This window comes from Sylvia atricapilla, chromosome 2, assembly GCF_009819655.1.
Source record: "Sylvia atricapilla isolate bSylAtr1 chromosome 2, bSylAtr1.pri, whole genome shotgun sequence".
NCBI lineage: Eukaryota > Metazoa > Chordata > Aves > Passeriformes > Sylviidae > Sylvia > Sylvia atricapilla.
The window spans coordinates 87,636,996-87,653,909 of record NC_089141.1 but is presented as its reverse complement, the minus strand read 5'-3'; the positions used below and the strand labels follow the sequence as shown (position 1 = coordinate 87,653,909).

The window sequence follows — 16,914 nt, the reverse complement described above, 5'->3', positions numbered from 1 at the left end:
CAGTCAGACTGAGAGTTACTGTCTAACAGAAAGATATTTCATACCCCTGAACAACCTTCTCCATGATTTCAACACTTTTATGTCCCCACAAACTTTTTAGTAACATTCGATCTACACCTTCATTTCTAGAAAATGTTTCTTTGTGTCTTTCCATTAGTGAAAGGGTACACAAGCACAATGAGTCACAACTGCTCCTCTTTAGTAGCAGTGTTTTTACATTTGAAAACTGTTCCCATATCTGTTCTCAAAATGTGCATATATTGGTTTAATAAAACCAAGGAGACAGATCAGGGCACAACCAGGTGTTTCACGCCTCTGCCGACCTGTCTCACAATAACATCCATTCTGTTTGCAAAGGTATCGTGTTCCCAAACCCACACATTGTGTGGGACTCACTATTCAAATCAGATCTTTTAGACTGCACTGATTCCCAGCCTGCATTTATTCACCTTGCATGATTTCTCGTTGTGCAAAACCCTGCACTTGCATTGACCAATCCTGATGTTCACAGAGTGTTAATTAAAGATCAGTATCATTAATGAGAGTGCTGAAAGCACTTGACAGACCTCTATGAAATGGAGTCCTTAAAAGGGAGTCCTCTAGGACAGTATTTTCCTACTTGCTAAGGGCATGTCATGTGCAAAAATTTGAGTTGTATCATGACTGGTTTCCCTTTTATCCTCTAGACCAGGTTGCTTGTCAAAATGTGAGTACAGTTGATTCTGGCCAACTTTTGGGCAACTCATGTTGGCAGTTCCAATTCAGAATATTCAACTACAAAGACTGCAAAGCCGATTTAGAGTACTGAGAGGAAGAAAAAACTTCAAAAAACACCTTCTACCTCCTGTTTGGTGTTGCCAGACTATGACTTAGTGGATGTCCTTTGAAAGGAGGTAATTGGGAATGACCAGGTCGTGGACCATTGGCTGATGTTTCTGCAGTAAATGGCCAGAATGATGGATAGAAAAGAGGGTTTTTCTCTTACAAATCCTACTAAGGATCAGTAGGCCACTACTAAGCCTATTAATGCTAAGTAAATGTTAAAAAATGCCCATAGCACAGAGCATTCATCTGAGAAGTGAGAATCTACTGAGTATTTCCTGCTGACTTTGCAACAGGCTACCAATGGTTTTCACTGAAATGAAGTTCACCAAGCTTGCTTAAAGGCAGGTCAGTGATTTTTATAGTCACCATCATCACTTCGGGAAGAAGTGGCAGTTTTATAACACTAATAGCCCAGCTGGCATCCTACTGGCATTTCTAGGAGAAAGCCAGGCATTTGTAAAAGTGATGAGCTGTGTTAGCTTCACCAGACTTAGATAAATCCTTGTCATTTCTCTGCAGAAAGAGCAGAGTACAGATAGTGCTGACACACAATTGTAAAGTATACTGATGCTGAATTATACTGTTGAAAGGGAAGAGAAACAGATTACACATTAAAAAAAAAAAAAGTGCAACTTTGCAAAACTTGGTTAGTTGGCAAGCTCCATTTCATTTTTATATGTGAACTGTAATCATGCATAGAATAAAACACATCTTCCTGATAGGCATTCTTAATTTGGAAGAAAACAGTGAAAAACACCAGTAGCTCATCAGGTTATACTGGCTTTGATACTAGTAATTCTTTTGAATCTGACAGATCTGAGCCTGTAAAAGAGTGTTATTATAGCAAAGAAACAATTTCAGCATGAAAAAGACCAAAAGAACCTTTTAGAAGATGACTGAGATACAAGATACCTGAGTTTGGAACTTTACTTCTAAATAATATTGTTTTTCCCTGAAATTTCTTTCTCATTTGTTGAAGGGGAGTAGTATAGCAAACACAACTATATTGTTGTTACTCTGCTGCTGTACAAAAGGTAGCATTTTTAGAAATTATTTCTTTAGGTAGCACAGATTTCTGGGTTATAGGGGAACACAATGAACAACACAGTACTGATGACAACCGAAAACAACCAATACAGATTCCAAATTTTGTATCCAAGCAGAAAAATCACTATCACTCTGTAATGGTTCATTTGAGCTACTTGCCATGTATTCTCACATACTGCAAGGGGACAGACAAAGGTGCAGTAGAAGAATGCTACGAATTAAAACTACATGATAGTTATTCTTTAGTATGTTTTGATTTGGTTTTGTGGTGATTAGAATCCTGAAAGGGAAAGTGGCAGTTGAACAGATGGCAAAGTGATCTTCTGCCAGTGAGACCACTGACTGTGTCCAAGAAGGCATCAGTTCATACAGCTGCAGGTTTTTTTCCAGGAGCAATCTAACAGTAATCTAATATAGAGGTTCCACTAGAATGGCTCAGTCAGCAAACATGATCAGGTAGCTATACTTTAATGTGTGCTTTAATTTAGATGAAAACAATTGTTATCAGCAAGCTTTTTGTTGACTGAGACTAATAGCAATGAGGAGGAGAGAAAAGGACAAGAGAGGATGGAAGAGGAGTGAAAAATGTTGGAGGAAAGGGGCAAAGGAAAGGAAAAGGGTAAGGGTAGGGGAAGGAGGGAATTGATGTGGTAACAGTCAACTCTTCCTCACATATGGAGTTGTACCTGGAAGTTCAGAGCTCATGTTTTGCTTCTGAAACACTATCCATACACAGAGTTCTCAGTGGTACTCTATATGGGCCCGAATTCTTTCCAGCTTGGATCATATTATATTGATCATATTATATTAATCTTGGAATCTGAGATTTCACCTTGAGTGTCTGAAATGAAGTACCATACTTGAAAGACATTAATATTTGAATGTTGGTTTCTGAGGATATTTCTCTTGCTTTTAATCTCTCCTTGAACACTACTTCTGTAGCTCTGATAGCACTTGTTACCCTTTTTGCACCTTTTCTGTCTTTCTTATATGCTTTTTATTTAATTTCTGAGTTTCAGGACAGAAGAATTCTTCACAGTGCAATGTGTAAGTACGGATAGACACAGTTAGAGCCAGTATAAAACCTGTCCAGTGTGAATTTAATGACCTCAGAGATGGTGTAGTCATATAAAATTCCACCATTCTTCTGGAAAGGCTGAAACTAATCGAGCAATACCTGTACCTCCCTAAGGAAAGGTCAAAGTAAAAAGAAGAATGAGTTAACAAGACGATTCAGCAGGCTGGAATTGTATTTCTTTTAACTTGACATTTAGACTGAATTAACATCCTGAACTTACTTGGCAAGCAATGGAGACCAAAGCAAATCCATTCAATTACAAATTGAGAAAACCCAAAATGTTCCAGGCTGACATGACTAAGCACCTACTGAGCCTTGACCATCCTGGAGCACATGCAGGGCAGAAGAGCATTTACACTTCTGAACAGTGAAAGAATACACGCAAAAAGAAAATTCTCCCAGGAGTAGCATGCAATTAACAAAAGGCCAAGGCCAGACTACCAACCACAGTTACAAATTTTCTTCAGAAAGATTAAACATTGATGCAGAAAGGCCAGGTTGGAGCAGTGTGAAAGCCAGTTCTTTCAACTTGACATTTAAACTGAACTAATATCCTGAAGTTGCTCAGGGAGGGAGAGAGAGAAAAGCATAAGGTAAGGCCTTTAAGGACTTTTATTGATCTCTTGCAAGCCATAACAATAGAGAAAATAGAAATATTCAAGGTGATTTTGTTAAATGAACTTTCCCAGAGATTGGTGTTTTTAAATGCCCAGTTTCATGCTGAGGGCAGCAGAGCAGAGCAGAGTGCTACTGATATGTAACCAGGGAGAAATGCAACCAGAAACTAGTAATATTAATTCTCTTTTCTGTGCAAGGCAGTAGCTTGTATGCAGTGTTTTATAGTCATATAACCAAATTTTTAAGTATGTTTAATGGGACTGTCAATGGGAAAAAAAAATTGCGTATACTTCAGCGTGCTCCAGGTGAGGAAAGTTCCGTTCTTTATGGGAATGTTTGCTCGATTTTTGTTTGTCTGGTTGTTTTTAATTTAGTCTCAAAATATTTATGAATTTCTTCCTTTTTGATTTCTGTGCAGTTTGGTTTTATTCAAACTTTGTTCATATTTAATCTTTATCAGGCAAGATATCAGTAGCAGGATCTCAGGTAAATGGAAATCTATCTTGCCATATTTGGGGCATGTTTTCAAGTGAAGTGCTATATTACCAGATAAAATTAATATCACAACCTTCTGAGACTGCAGTGTTGTGCCTCTTCTGCCATGTAAGTGACCAGAAACAAAATAAATCTTGTTGAGATCTGCTTAGAAAACACCTTACATGCTTTTGATTACCTTAGAAGCTTTTTAGTTGACAGGTCTCCCATTTAAATTCAGATTACCACTCTCAAGTACAGGAGGTCTGGAATATACCCTAAGGCAACTCTAGCACATACTCATCTGTGATTAATTTAGCTGCTTAGCAGATGTCAGTTGTACTCCTAGAAGTCAAATAATCACCCATTCATTGTAAGCCCAGGTGACTGCACCTCAAGCCAGAGACCACTGTTTGTTGTTTTAAGATGCATATGGTGTAGACATTTTAAAAGAAGAACCGGGGGGAAAAAGAAGATGCTTGATGAAGAGGCAAGTGAAGTCTCAGGACCCTAAACACTGTAAATTAAGAGTGAACGCTCACTCCTTTTATTTTTATACCTTGAAATAACAAGGGAAGAATGAATTAAGACCACAAAGGGAACAGTGGTTAACTTACAATGAAAACTGTATGAAATAGAAAAGTTGGAGATTAAAGATAACAGATTAAAAATAACTTGAGAAGTAGAGTAAAACACCTTATGCATATTTCTTTGAAGGAAACATTAGCTAATTAAGACCTTATCTTTTTCTTTCCTATCCTTTACCTGTACACAGGAAAATTAATTTACTGCATAAGGATTCCTGAGCTTTTAAACATGAAGATCTTTATAATTAAGCAGCTAAAGAGTTCATCTAACAACTGCATTACTAATGAAGTGAATTTCAAATTAAACACTTGCCTAATAAGAAGAAATGTAAAACTGTCTATATGGTGTTATAGAGGGGTATAACTTCTCTCCTGAGAAGGTTTGGACAAGTGCCCCCTCAGTAAAGGAAGCTCCCCATAAAGCATCAGGGGCAAACTGGAAAGGGCCTGAACTGCATCTCTTTTCTTCCAGCAGGAGCAGAAGTTTTGAGAAGCTATATGTTAGTACTTAATTTACAAAAACCTCAGAAGCTTCTACTCTACATAGTTCACAAGGATGGGTTTCACTCTGCTGGAAGCTGCTCTCCATCAGGGTGCAGTGTGTTTTCCCAGACCTGCCCAGGAGCAGTCACCTGGCCCCCACAAACTGCACAAATTCTCTGTTGTGGCCTTGACCACAGACTGCTCCCTTCCTCCTGCTCCAGCCTGATTTTCCCTCTTACTCCCCTGCCACACATTACACACAAACCAACCAACAAACAAACAAAACCATTATTAGTCACCCAGCTGGCTGCCCCAAGTTGCTGTGCTCTAAGTTTATATTCTACCAAGGCCACTAACTAAAGGCACTTAGAGTATTGGTCATCAATTATTATGGACCAAAATTTATCCAAAGCTGCCTGAAATATGAATCTGTGTTTAAAATATTATTGGCCTTATTTCTGCTGTAATTTTTCACTTGTGACAGTGGCCCTCACTTTACTATCAGGATCACTGAAATAAGTATAGTACATACAGTAAGACAACAGATACTTGTAAATTGAAGTATGACCCCAGTTCCCATCTACTACAGACAACACAAACTAATTTCCACTGATTCATCACAAGACAGAGACAAGTAGTCTGCAAAGCAACAACAATTCAGTCAAGGGGAAGATTCCATAAAATATCCTGGCTGTTTATTTAATAAGAAAGGGGGGGGAAAGTCAAGTTTAGACCTATAAACCCCACAACAAAACTTGTGGTAACACAGATTTGGGTTGACTGCATGAACATGAGAGAACACATTCTTAGAACATCAAAACTAGTGTGACTTCTCAATACTTCTTTACTGTAATGATGAGACAAATTAGCTGAACATCAGTATTTGCACCTTTACCCTTGTTAAACCCCAGGGGAAGTGAACTATTATGTGAATGCAAGAGCTGCATGTTTATTATCACACCACATATGGATACTGAGCAAAGTGGAGAAGGTGGGAAAGCTAGAAACACAGAAACCATCTTAACATTCTATAAGACAGCTTCAGCATAACAGAAGTGTTCGCTTGGCAATTTACAGATCAGCTAAGGTCAAAAGAATTCCTAGCACAACGTTTTTGCACAGGGAAACTGATTCACAAAAATTAAAACATCCTATGGGAATATGCAAATCTGAGACATTTCTGGTGGTATCAAAGTGTCCCTGGGCTTCTCTCTTCTTCCTTGACAATATGCCTGACAGAGACCAAAAATGCCCAGCCTTTTAGTGCCTTGTTACCTCACAGAGCTATTTCATTGAGGACACTGGATCTCACAGGCATTTTAGGCCATCAGCTCCAAAGAGTTCCAGGATCTTTGGTTCCATTTCACTTTAAGCACTCCTGCACAAAGGAATCAGAGCCCTGAGTGGTTTCAGGGTCAAAAGGATATTGTTTTATTTTCTACATCTAAATGTTCCAGAGGAGGATTATGGAAAAATAAAATACTGATGAAAGTCATGAAAAACAATGAGGTTAAGATTTCTGTTGAGTGTGTCCCCGTTTTTCAAGAAAAAAAAATACCTCCATAAAAATATCTCTAACTGGAAAAAGACCAGAAATTCTATTTTTCAACCGGGTCTATTTAAAGTAGTATGCACATTTGTCTGACATCCATGTGCACACATAGCACTTTTTTGTACAACAAGCTGCCTTTAAAGAAAAAAAGAAAATTCCAGTTTTCATGACGCACAAGCAGACACACAAATAAAAACTAAACCTCCTTGGAAAAGGAAGACATGGAATAGGTGCATATTTTTAAAAGCATGCATAACTATGTCCATCCTACTGCATAAAACTACTTCACAAAGTGAGATAAAGCTCTTGTCCCTGATCATCCATCCTGCTTAACTGTCAGCACACTTGGATCTCCTGTAGTTTTGCCTCAGAACTCTTTATGAAGATGACCAAAAATATCAGTGGCAACTTCCAGTAGATGGCATGAAAAAGGCTGCACCAGGTTTGGCTTCATCCTTTCTACGTAGACCTCCAACTTGTGCCACAGGCTTGCACTCACACACACCTCTGTTATGCAGATCAGGGTGTAGCATATCAACATTCAGCTCCACACTAGAGGAGGACACAACTCTATTGAGCTGGAAGTCAGCCCTTATCTTATTTTAGACACTTTGGTTTTGGCAAATAAAGAAGATATGAACTATCATCTTCAAGGGACGTGTAAGGTCCAGAGGATGCTCAAGGCCAAACATTGTGTGGTAGAACAAAGACAGTTTGTACTATTTGTTGCAAGGTCAAGGAAGGTTCCTGACCATGTACAAACATGTTAACATTGCATTTGCAGACTTATCTGTATGCATGCTTCTGCATGCAGAGTCCACACAAACACATACAAAAAAAAATTGTTCTGCTTCTATAATGTGTAATGTGTGTGATTTAACAGACTGGCCTGCTCATTTCAGACCCACATTAAATTTCAAGATGGTTAAAGGCTGAAGACAATATAAGCTTGCATCACTTGCAGAATTTTGCACTTACTCTCATTTAATCTGTTATATTCATATCACATCTGGGTTTAGCTCCACTGAAAATAAATTGTGGTTTCATAAAGGAAGCATACATGTTTTCAGTCTAGCTTTTTAGCAGGGTATAACACTCACCATAAAAATATGGGATACAGTAAGTGATAAAAATATTACAATATGAGTAAGCATTGAGTGAAAGGATCCATTACAGGCAGGTTAGGCCACCTTAGCTTTAGACAGGTTAAAGCTCAAGATGCAGGATCAGAAAGCATTGGAGATGATAAGACAAATCTTACTGGGTTTTCTCACCTTTAGGTTTTGGAAGAAATAGCTTTAGTGCAAACTATCCAGGGAATCTAAGTTTTGACTTATTTAATTTGTGGTGAAAAAGTATGAACATTATAATTAATTTACATAGTTTAATACATTTCTATTTTTAAGATAACACAAGCATGATGACTCAACTGCATTCCTCTGGCCATAAGCCTTCAATCTGTGTTTTATACAGAGGTACTCATGCAGATGTGCAAGATTCAACTGAGATGTAAAAAAACCCTACCTAGTGGGTAGCATTACAAACTAACAAGACACTGGATTAGAAATTATGAAACACAGTGTGTTCTAGATTTTATTCTTCTTTTATATGCTTTTGATTTTAATTCCATAAGCACATAATCATTTGCATCCCTTTCATACCTCTGTAGCATGTGGATATTTCACACCATTGCTCTCCACTATGTGATAAAGTTCTCAGGTAAAATTATTTCCTTCAGTTACTGCCAACATATACTGCCTCAGGCACCTTTGGGATGTTCAGTAGTGGAAAGGGGGCTAAATCACAGAACCAATGAACAGTAATAGCTATTACAAATGCCCCTGGCCAAACCTCGGAGCTTTAAGTAACATGGGACTAATGTTGAGATGAAATAAGTATGAAAAAGTCGAAGCAAACATTCTTGTTAACTCACTTTGCTCCACTAGGAAAAGCAGAAGCACATTTTGGCTCTTACAGCCCCTTCCAGTAACTAAAGGACTTACCTACAAGAATGCTTGAGAGGGACTTTTTATGTGGGCATGTAGTGATAGAACAGTGAGAATGACTCCAAATTGAAAGGGCAGGTTTAGATTGGATATTAGGAAAAAATTCTTCACTGTGATAGTGGTGAAACATTGGAACCAGTTGCCCAGAGAAGCTGTGCCCTGGAACTCTTCAAGGACACCTTGGATAGGGCATTGAGTAACCTGGTCTAGTGGAAGATGTTCCTGCCCATGGCAAGGGTGTTGGAACTAGAAGATATTTAGTTTCTCTTCCAACACAAACTCTTCCATGAATCTACAATTGTGACTGAAGACTTTGCTATATACACTGCAGTTCACATGCTGTGAACCAAGACCCTCTGCTTTGACTTCCCTCCTGGGCAGCACTGGCTGGGGACTGGCCTCTCACACCATGGCACAGTTGATGTGTTACCAAGTGCACGGTGATCACCAGGGAAGGCCTTTGGGCATTGCACATTTCTTCTTTTCATGGCACAGCAGCGTCCCTTTGCAGACAGACCTTCAGAAGTGTTTCTCTAGGGGACAATGCCACATTGCTGCTGCATGTTGGGCAATTAATTTTTCTCCAAGTCTTCAGTCAGGGAGTTTGCCTGAAGTCACAAATTAGTCTCTGAAGCGGAGTTGAACTACTGAAGAGTAAGTGTGGCTAAGTTCTTGCATGCTGAAATGTAAGCACAAACTCTGCATGTTTGAGAGTGCAAAACACCCTTCTGAACATTTAATCTTTGCAGTTTTATAAGTGGTGAGAAAAAAAAAAACAAAAAAACCAACAAAACAAAACAAAAAAAAACAAAACAAAAAAAAACAACAAACAACTAAACCCCCACCCAAAAAAAAAACCACCCAAAAAACCACCCAAACAAACAAACAAACAAAAAAAACCTAAACCAACCAACCAACCAACAAAAAAAAAGGCAAAAACAGCAACAACAACAACAAAACACCACCACAAAAAAACCAAAAAACCCTCAACCCCCCAAAAAGACCTCTCATGCTTTTTCTTATCAGGAAAAGCCTTTACTAAATCATACCCTGAACTGAGATGTTATGAGTGCTTGGTATTGATGTACACCATTTGCTGTAAACTGAAAGGCTCATGAAATACCTCACAGGGTATTTTTTATGTACATAATGCATCCAGAGATTAATGGATCAGGTCTTAAATTTCTATTAGCTTGTTATTAAAGATTATGACAGAGTTATTTTCTCCCTAGTTTATCTAAAGTATGAAAAGTGGCAAACCCAATGAATTCCTATTTTCTGACCAGCCATTAATTTGATTTACAATGAATTTGTACAGTGCCTGATTTACACTAAAGTTTTATCACTGCTCCTCTGCAAAATGCAGACAATTAACTAATGATTTATACTGCTGCAAGCACAGAGGAGAGAAAATCATCATCTTTTCTCATGTCTGTTTCCCTTCCAGCATGATCAGGCTTCAAAGACAAATCTGATGACATGCTTTAACATTTGGTCGACACTTTTTAATTAGAAATAATGGAAACAACCCTGAGTGAGTATACCAGTCACTTGTAAGCTAGCATGTCTGTGCAAGCACAGCTGTTGATGTCCTTAAAGGCTTTGAAAGGTATTTTATGTAGGACTGATTCATCATACTTATACTCTCCTAGAAGCTGAGATGGTGAACTTAGAAACCTTGCAGGTATTAAAAAAAAAAAAAAAAAAAAAAAAAAAAAAAAAAAAAAAAAAAAAAAAAAAAAAAAAAAAAAAAAAAAAGGAAGGCTTTCTCCTTTATTTCTCAGCATTTGACACTTTTCTCCACTGTTACAGAAAACACTGAACTTTTTTCCCTTGAGACAGAATCCTTTAATAAACGCTGGTATAAATGTAGTGCACAAAACTGAAATATTTTTTGCAGTTGAAAGCAGAAAACCACAAATCAATACTATATTTACAGTGTTTTCATGATAGCTACCTAATAATCACTTCAGCTCCTGGGAAAACCCTAATAGTTATGAAAGAGCACAAGACTAAGTAACCTGTTTAAAAATTAAGCATGCTAGTAAATCCTCCTTCTAGCTAATGAAAGTAACTTTTTATTCACACAGGTTTCCCATTAAAAAAACAATAACAAAAAATCAGCTAACAGAAATAATCAGCACTTACTTCACTGAAATATTCTTGAAAAATAAGGTAAGGATAGAACTGTCTGAAACATGAAATACTTACATCTGAAAATTGCTGTTTATAGAAGTATGGATATCAGAAGTTAGTGTCTGAATGCTACAGATTTTGTTTGAAAAGTTATATGTTTGTATTTTATATTATGTCCTGGCATTAAATAACCATGACATAATGGCACAATGATTTAAGAATTACAACATTTTTTGAAAATAATTGAAAACAGGTGCCATTAAAAATAATAATTATTGATACATCATATCCTCTTTTCAAGATCAAACTACTTACTTGTTCTAATATAATTTGTTTTTTAAATGCTACTCATCTTATGTACCAGCAGGTGAAAAAAAGTTGCTGGTTTTGAGAATAATGTCCTTGATGTGATTTTCTTTCTCTACTGAGCATAGAGGGAGCACAGAGAAAAAAAATAGGCTAGATTCTTAAAATGCCTTGAATTCTCACAGGTAATTTCTCAAAACTACATGCTTTTCTTCCGTACAATAGGAATAGTAGTATTAGCCTTGCAAAGCCTTGGAAAATCAGTGTATATTCACAGCATCTTCAAACCATCAAAGGAAAAAATGTATGGAAATCACTGAAGGAAGTAAGGAAAGAAGGAAGGAGATCTATCGATGTAAAGAATAGTGTGAAGGTAAAGGAGAAAAGAAGCAATGGGACTCAAGGGCTGTGAAGATAAGAGCAGTTACAGAAATTATCAGAAAATGTTTAAACAGAAAGAGTTGTATGTATATATGTATTACCTCTACAGATTGCAATCTGAGTCTAAATAAATTACATATTCAACAGAATTTAATAACTTACTACGGAATAGCGAGATACAACTTTTTGTCTTTTTTTTTTCCCCAAGTATTCCATGGCTTTTTTTTGTTACAGGTATTGCCTCACCTACAGAATTCTAATAATTTTGATCATGTTTAGAAGCCAAAAAGACTTGAAAATGACCAGAACTTCAAAGAACTGATCACTGATCACAGACACATAGCATATGCAGTCTTCCAGTGCCCCTCTTGAAACAACAAAAAGCAGTCAGCTTTTCTACTGGAGATATGATCCAGAAATTCTGAAAAAAATACAGTGTTGCACCAGAATGTAAATTGCTATCTTAAAGCCCATTTTTATGGCAAATACCATAGAATTAAAGAATAAAAAAAACAGTGCCTATTATCATAAAATATTCCTGTTATCACAGAATACAAAAAATGCCAACTTTGAGTCCTGGCTGTAGAGTGGCTTGCACATGAAGAATTTGGCAAGGGTCGAACAACTGCCCAGTAAGCCAATGTAGAATATTTACTGCTAGGTGCTTGTTGAATGCTGTACAGAAAATGTGGAATTTGGTTTTTTGTGGGTTTTTTGTTTGTTTGTTTGTTTTGGTTTTTTTTATGATAGGCTGTATTACTTTATATCAGTTGTTAATCCAGCCTACACCTTTCATTACGTTTTGTAAATTTATTACAATTTTCTCAACCTGAGACTTCTATTTTAATAAGTCCCCTTTTCTTCATGATGATGTGACTGAAGACATCTATTAACTAATTTGCAAACTAAATCTCTTTTTGCTTTGAATGAGATGAAATTATTATATATTTATGGCAAGGTTTAAAAATTAAAGATAAAACTATTTATCATTTTTCTTCTATGCCACCAGAAACTAGGAGAGAAAGGGTATATGAAGATCCAACTGAAAGAAATAAAATTATGAGTATATGGTTAAAAAAAACAAGATATGGCTGTCTAATGAGTGCAGCTGACTGTTTAGGCTTAGTTGCAGCAAGGGCCAAACACACTTGAAATTAAGTCAAATCCTGAATGTACTTAATGACATTTGAAGGGGATGATCTACAGGAACCATACAACCAGGTCTACATCATCTTCACCTGAATTACTTTTCTTAGGACTTATTTTTTTAATTAAACAATTAGAAAAATGTTGAGCTTTGGTTCTATGACTACAAACCTGGTTTCATTTAGGGCTCTAAGAAGTTAAGATTTAATGGTGTTTTAATTTTTTTAACTGATTTCTTTATCAGTTTTCTAAACAAAAATCATAATTTCAGTGCCATCAAAGATGAAGTTTCAGAAAATCAAGTTTCTCTATAAATAGGCATATGAAACACATGAAGGAAGGATGGAACATGAATTACATTCCCATCCTGTTCTTTGTATTATGTGAAGATTTTTTCAGTTTAAATCACTAAGCATTCTGCCCTAATGTGTTCTCTTCCTCCAAATGATCATTTCCAAAAGAGATGGAAAACTGAAAACATTCACAGGTGTGGTCTTTCTTCTTTGTTGTCCTTTCCTGGCTAGTTAAATGAATAATGATGCAATAAATGCTTTTACAGATATTGCTTAACTGTTCCAAATAGTAGACATAAAACAAGATTAAGGAATCAGAAATGATAAAAATTTACCTCTTTTCTTTCCTTTTTCTCTTAGACTTCCTGTGTGGACACAGGAGATTTCAAAGCCACCACTGTTGTTTATACCCAAATCTTTAAAAAAACCCTTAGTCAAAATGTCACTATACAAATTTAAAAATTAGTATCCTTGGGTTTATAACCAAGTGGTAATTTCGCTCTGGGGCATTACTTCTTACATAAGAGATGGAAGCACTTTTCCTCCACTAAACTGGGCACTTTGAAATTGGGAAGAGAGAGGAATAGACAGCTCTCTGCGTAACTTTGACTTTCCCAGTTGCCCAACAAGATGACAAGACTCATAAAAGTCAGGAGATGGGATAAAAAAGGGTTATCTGTTTCTACTATGATATTGAGAAGTCAGAAATCACGTGACATTTTTCAAAAGAAACAAAAAATTGCTGTAAAGGGAAATAGTTGGGTAATTCCACTACCTGGACTAACATTAAAGTCACTAGTTAAAACTAGAAGTTTTTGAGGAATTAAGCAATAACAGGTGCACCACAGGATGGAGAACAAGATATACTGGTAAGGCCAACTTCTGCCTAATATAGTATTTGAATTTTCTCTAAATATTTTTTTTTCTGTTTTCCTTCTTTTTTGTTTCTCAAAGACAAACTCAAAGAAGAACTGGAATAATGACAGGAAAACAAAACAAGCCCAAAATCATCACACTACAGGACTACCAGGTCACATTGTAAGTCCACCTACTCCAGAACTCCATAAAACATTGGCTCTTTGCCCACTTCAACACACAGTCTCTTGCAGAGTAAAAATTGCATGTTTAAGTCTTTGCGGTCTGCTTACAGTCCTTTTTATTGTTTTCCAAGTTGTAGTTACGTTTCACAAAAAGTTGTTAAGCTTTGTTCAGGCACAGCCTCCAATGAAAGAAGACTGACAATGAGATGAGAGTCTTTCATAAAACCAAACTGAAAACTTTTCTTGAAACATACTTCTGGGACTCTTCTTGTCCTTGGGCAGGATTTTTGCATGTAAGTAGGAGATAATGCAGGCTGAAGAGATCTCTTTTAAAAAGTTTGGCTAATTTTCATTAGGCTGGTTCACACGAGTTCTCTGGGTCCCTCAGTGGAGGATTTTAATCACATTGTGTCTTTTGTGCTACAGTGATCACAATGCTAATCTCTGTAATTCCACATTTGGGAGCCCACTTTTCAAAATGTAAACAACTGACACTGACTTCACAGAGAACATTTTTCCAGAGGGAATGGAAGAATAAAGTCACAAAGAAGCATCATAAGCCAAAAAACTGAGAAAAAAAAAAAAAAAAAGTGATTGTACAAGGAAAAATAAACCATCCTCATTTTCCTTCCCTTGTGCTATAGAATGTGCATGAATAAAATTTTGTGAGAGAGAAAACTTTGCTCCTTCAATCAGACTCAACCATCCAGATAAAGCCAGTCTTGAAAAAAAAACCCATTAAAAAAAAAAAAAAAAGTAATTCCTAAGGGTCTTCAAGCACGATAAACAGCAAGATCTCTGAGATAGTGGTGGAGTTGTGTTTTAATGCTGTTTAATGGCGTTTGGTATTAGCATCATTTATACGAGAACGTTATTGACTTCTAATTCCTTGAAAAGATGATCTTTCATAAAACCTGTATTACTGAAATCCCTTTTACCACTACAGAAATTGCAGATGACTTGATGGGACCTATTAATGCTTCAAGTGACAGAATGCTACAGCGCCTGACTAAATTTAGAGAAGAAAAAGAGAAAGGCAGACCTATAATCACTGTCAGCACAAAAAAAAAAAAGGGAGGCACCGTGCCAACTCTTGCATTAGCTATCCCAAATATCTTAAGACATTTCTTCCACCTCAATAAATTTACACTGCACTGTTAATAATGGCATAACTCGTGCACTCTTGATTTCAGAGTGCAATATCATTGTTGCTACAATGCTCGAACATAAAAAATTTCTATAGGTCCAGCAAAATTATGAAATGCAGTCAGAAGATGTATCAAGGAGCTGAATTTGGGATAATACACTTACTATGTTTGCCATGCTCTCATATTGTTTCAAATACATAACAGTGAGAGTCACAGAAGGACTTTAATCTACAAGGCCAGAAAATGTCAAGATAATTTTTTTTGCCCACACCAGAAAGTTACAGCATTACAATGAATGTAACTCTCTTAACCTTCTTTAAATTATCCTACCTACTCTTTGTACTTTTATATAGGAACTACTATATGTTCGTTTGCCTATCTCTCATCTCTTTCTCTAGTTTGAAACATGACATACTTTCAGCATTTCATGAACTGTCCTGTTTATTACAAAACACTTAGAGGACCTCAGACCAAAGGGAAAGAAGTCTGTACTTCAGTGACTGTGTTATGATATCTGCATTAGAAATTTATATATATGTCACACACAAAAAAAATGAAATGCAAGGTTTTAGGATTATGGTGGTGAAAACAGTTCCTGGTACATCACAGAGAACTTACGACTGGTGAGTTTTCTGATTGAGATTCTCTTTGGTGAATATAACTCATCAAGAAAATCTTTTACAAACACCAGGAAAGCATTAGACATTTTGTGTAAAAATTTAGGGTTTAGCTATTCAAGACTTCACAAATACTCAGGTAGCTCTTAGGACTCCTAGTTATAACAACTTTAAAGATATAATCTAATCCTCACTGAAGTTCCTTCGCATTTAAGAAGTAGTAGTTCCCTAAGGCCTGTCCCTCCAACAGGTTATGCAAGATTGGGTTCAATTTTCTTTCATTTGCACAATTTACAAAATTTCTCAGGTTCCTCTAACCTCAGCACCCCACAGGCTTGTGAATCACTCTGGAAGGCATCAGGAAATGGAGAGAAGATTGGGGAAAACACTCTTCCTTCCCTTTTTTTTTTCCCTCTGGACAGTTGACTAATCAATCAACCTAATCTTCCACTCAGTCTACCCAGTCATCCTGACCAAATACAAAATGGCTATAGAGTGCACATATCATTTCTATATTATATTGTTCCCTCAGTATGTTTGCCACAACTTCTTGAGAGTCATCAGGCAGACCAGGGAGATTATGAACGCCTTTGATATAACTGAATTAAAAAAAAAAAGTGAATAGAACAACATGAGTCTATATTTAGCAGTAGAGGTTAAGTATGTGCTGCAGAAGCTTCATTCATAGAGGTTTTTGTATATCGTGGATGATGACCGTTGTCAGCAAGGGCAGTTGTGGGCTGAAGGAAAGAGAAGCCAAAATTTTAAGAAACATCTTCTGCATGTTTTCAGTACCACATACTCCAAGATCCTGCTCCTTACTTTGTGGTGATGGCAAAAGAAACTGCTGTCCAGAGATCAGATATGGACTGATACTTCACTTGAATGGTTCACAATCACAGGAATTTTTTTCCATATTCATATTGCACAACTTTTAAGAAGAGTACTAATGTGTGATTCATCAAAGGGATTTTAATGGCCCACTCAGTATTCAGAGAAGAGAAGATTTCCCATTTGGGCTTATAGTGTTCTCAAAGTTTTGACAAATTGTGTAAAACAATCAAACTTAATTCCTTATGACTAATCAAAGCAAACTACATTCACTTTAATTCGGTAGGAGAGCCTCAATTCAGGATTTACTGCTTTTTTCCCCTTTTAACACCCTTAGTTAATTAAT

The 16,914-nt window shown here is 36.7% G+C and overlaps 1 protein-coding gene across 1 annotated transcript in view; it reads right to left on the bottom strand.

The window, feature by feature from the left end:
• The window catches only part of LOC136357982 (pinopsin-like), a 76,939-nt gene that overhangs the window by 33,143 nt on the left and 26,882 nt on the right, over positions 1-16,914 (bottom strand). The window lies entirely within an intron of this gene.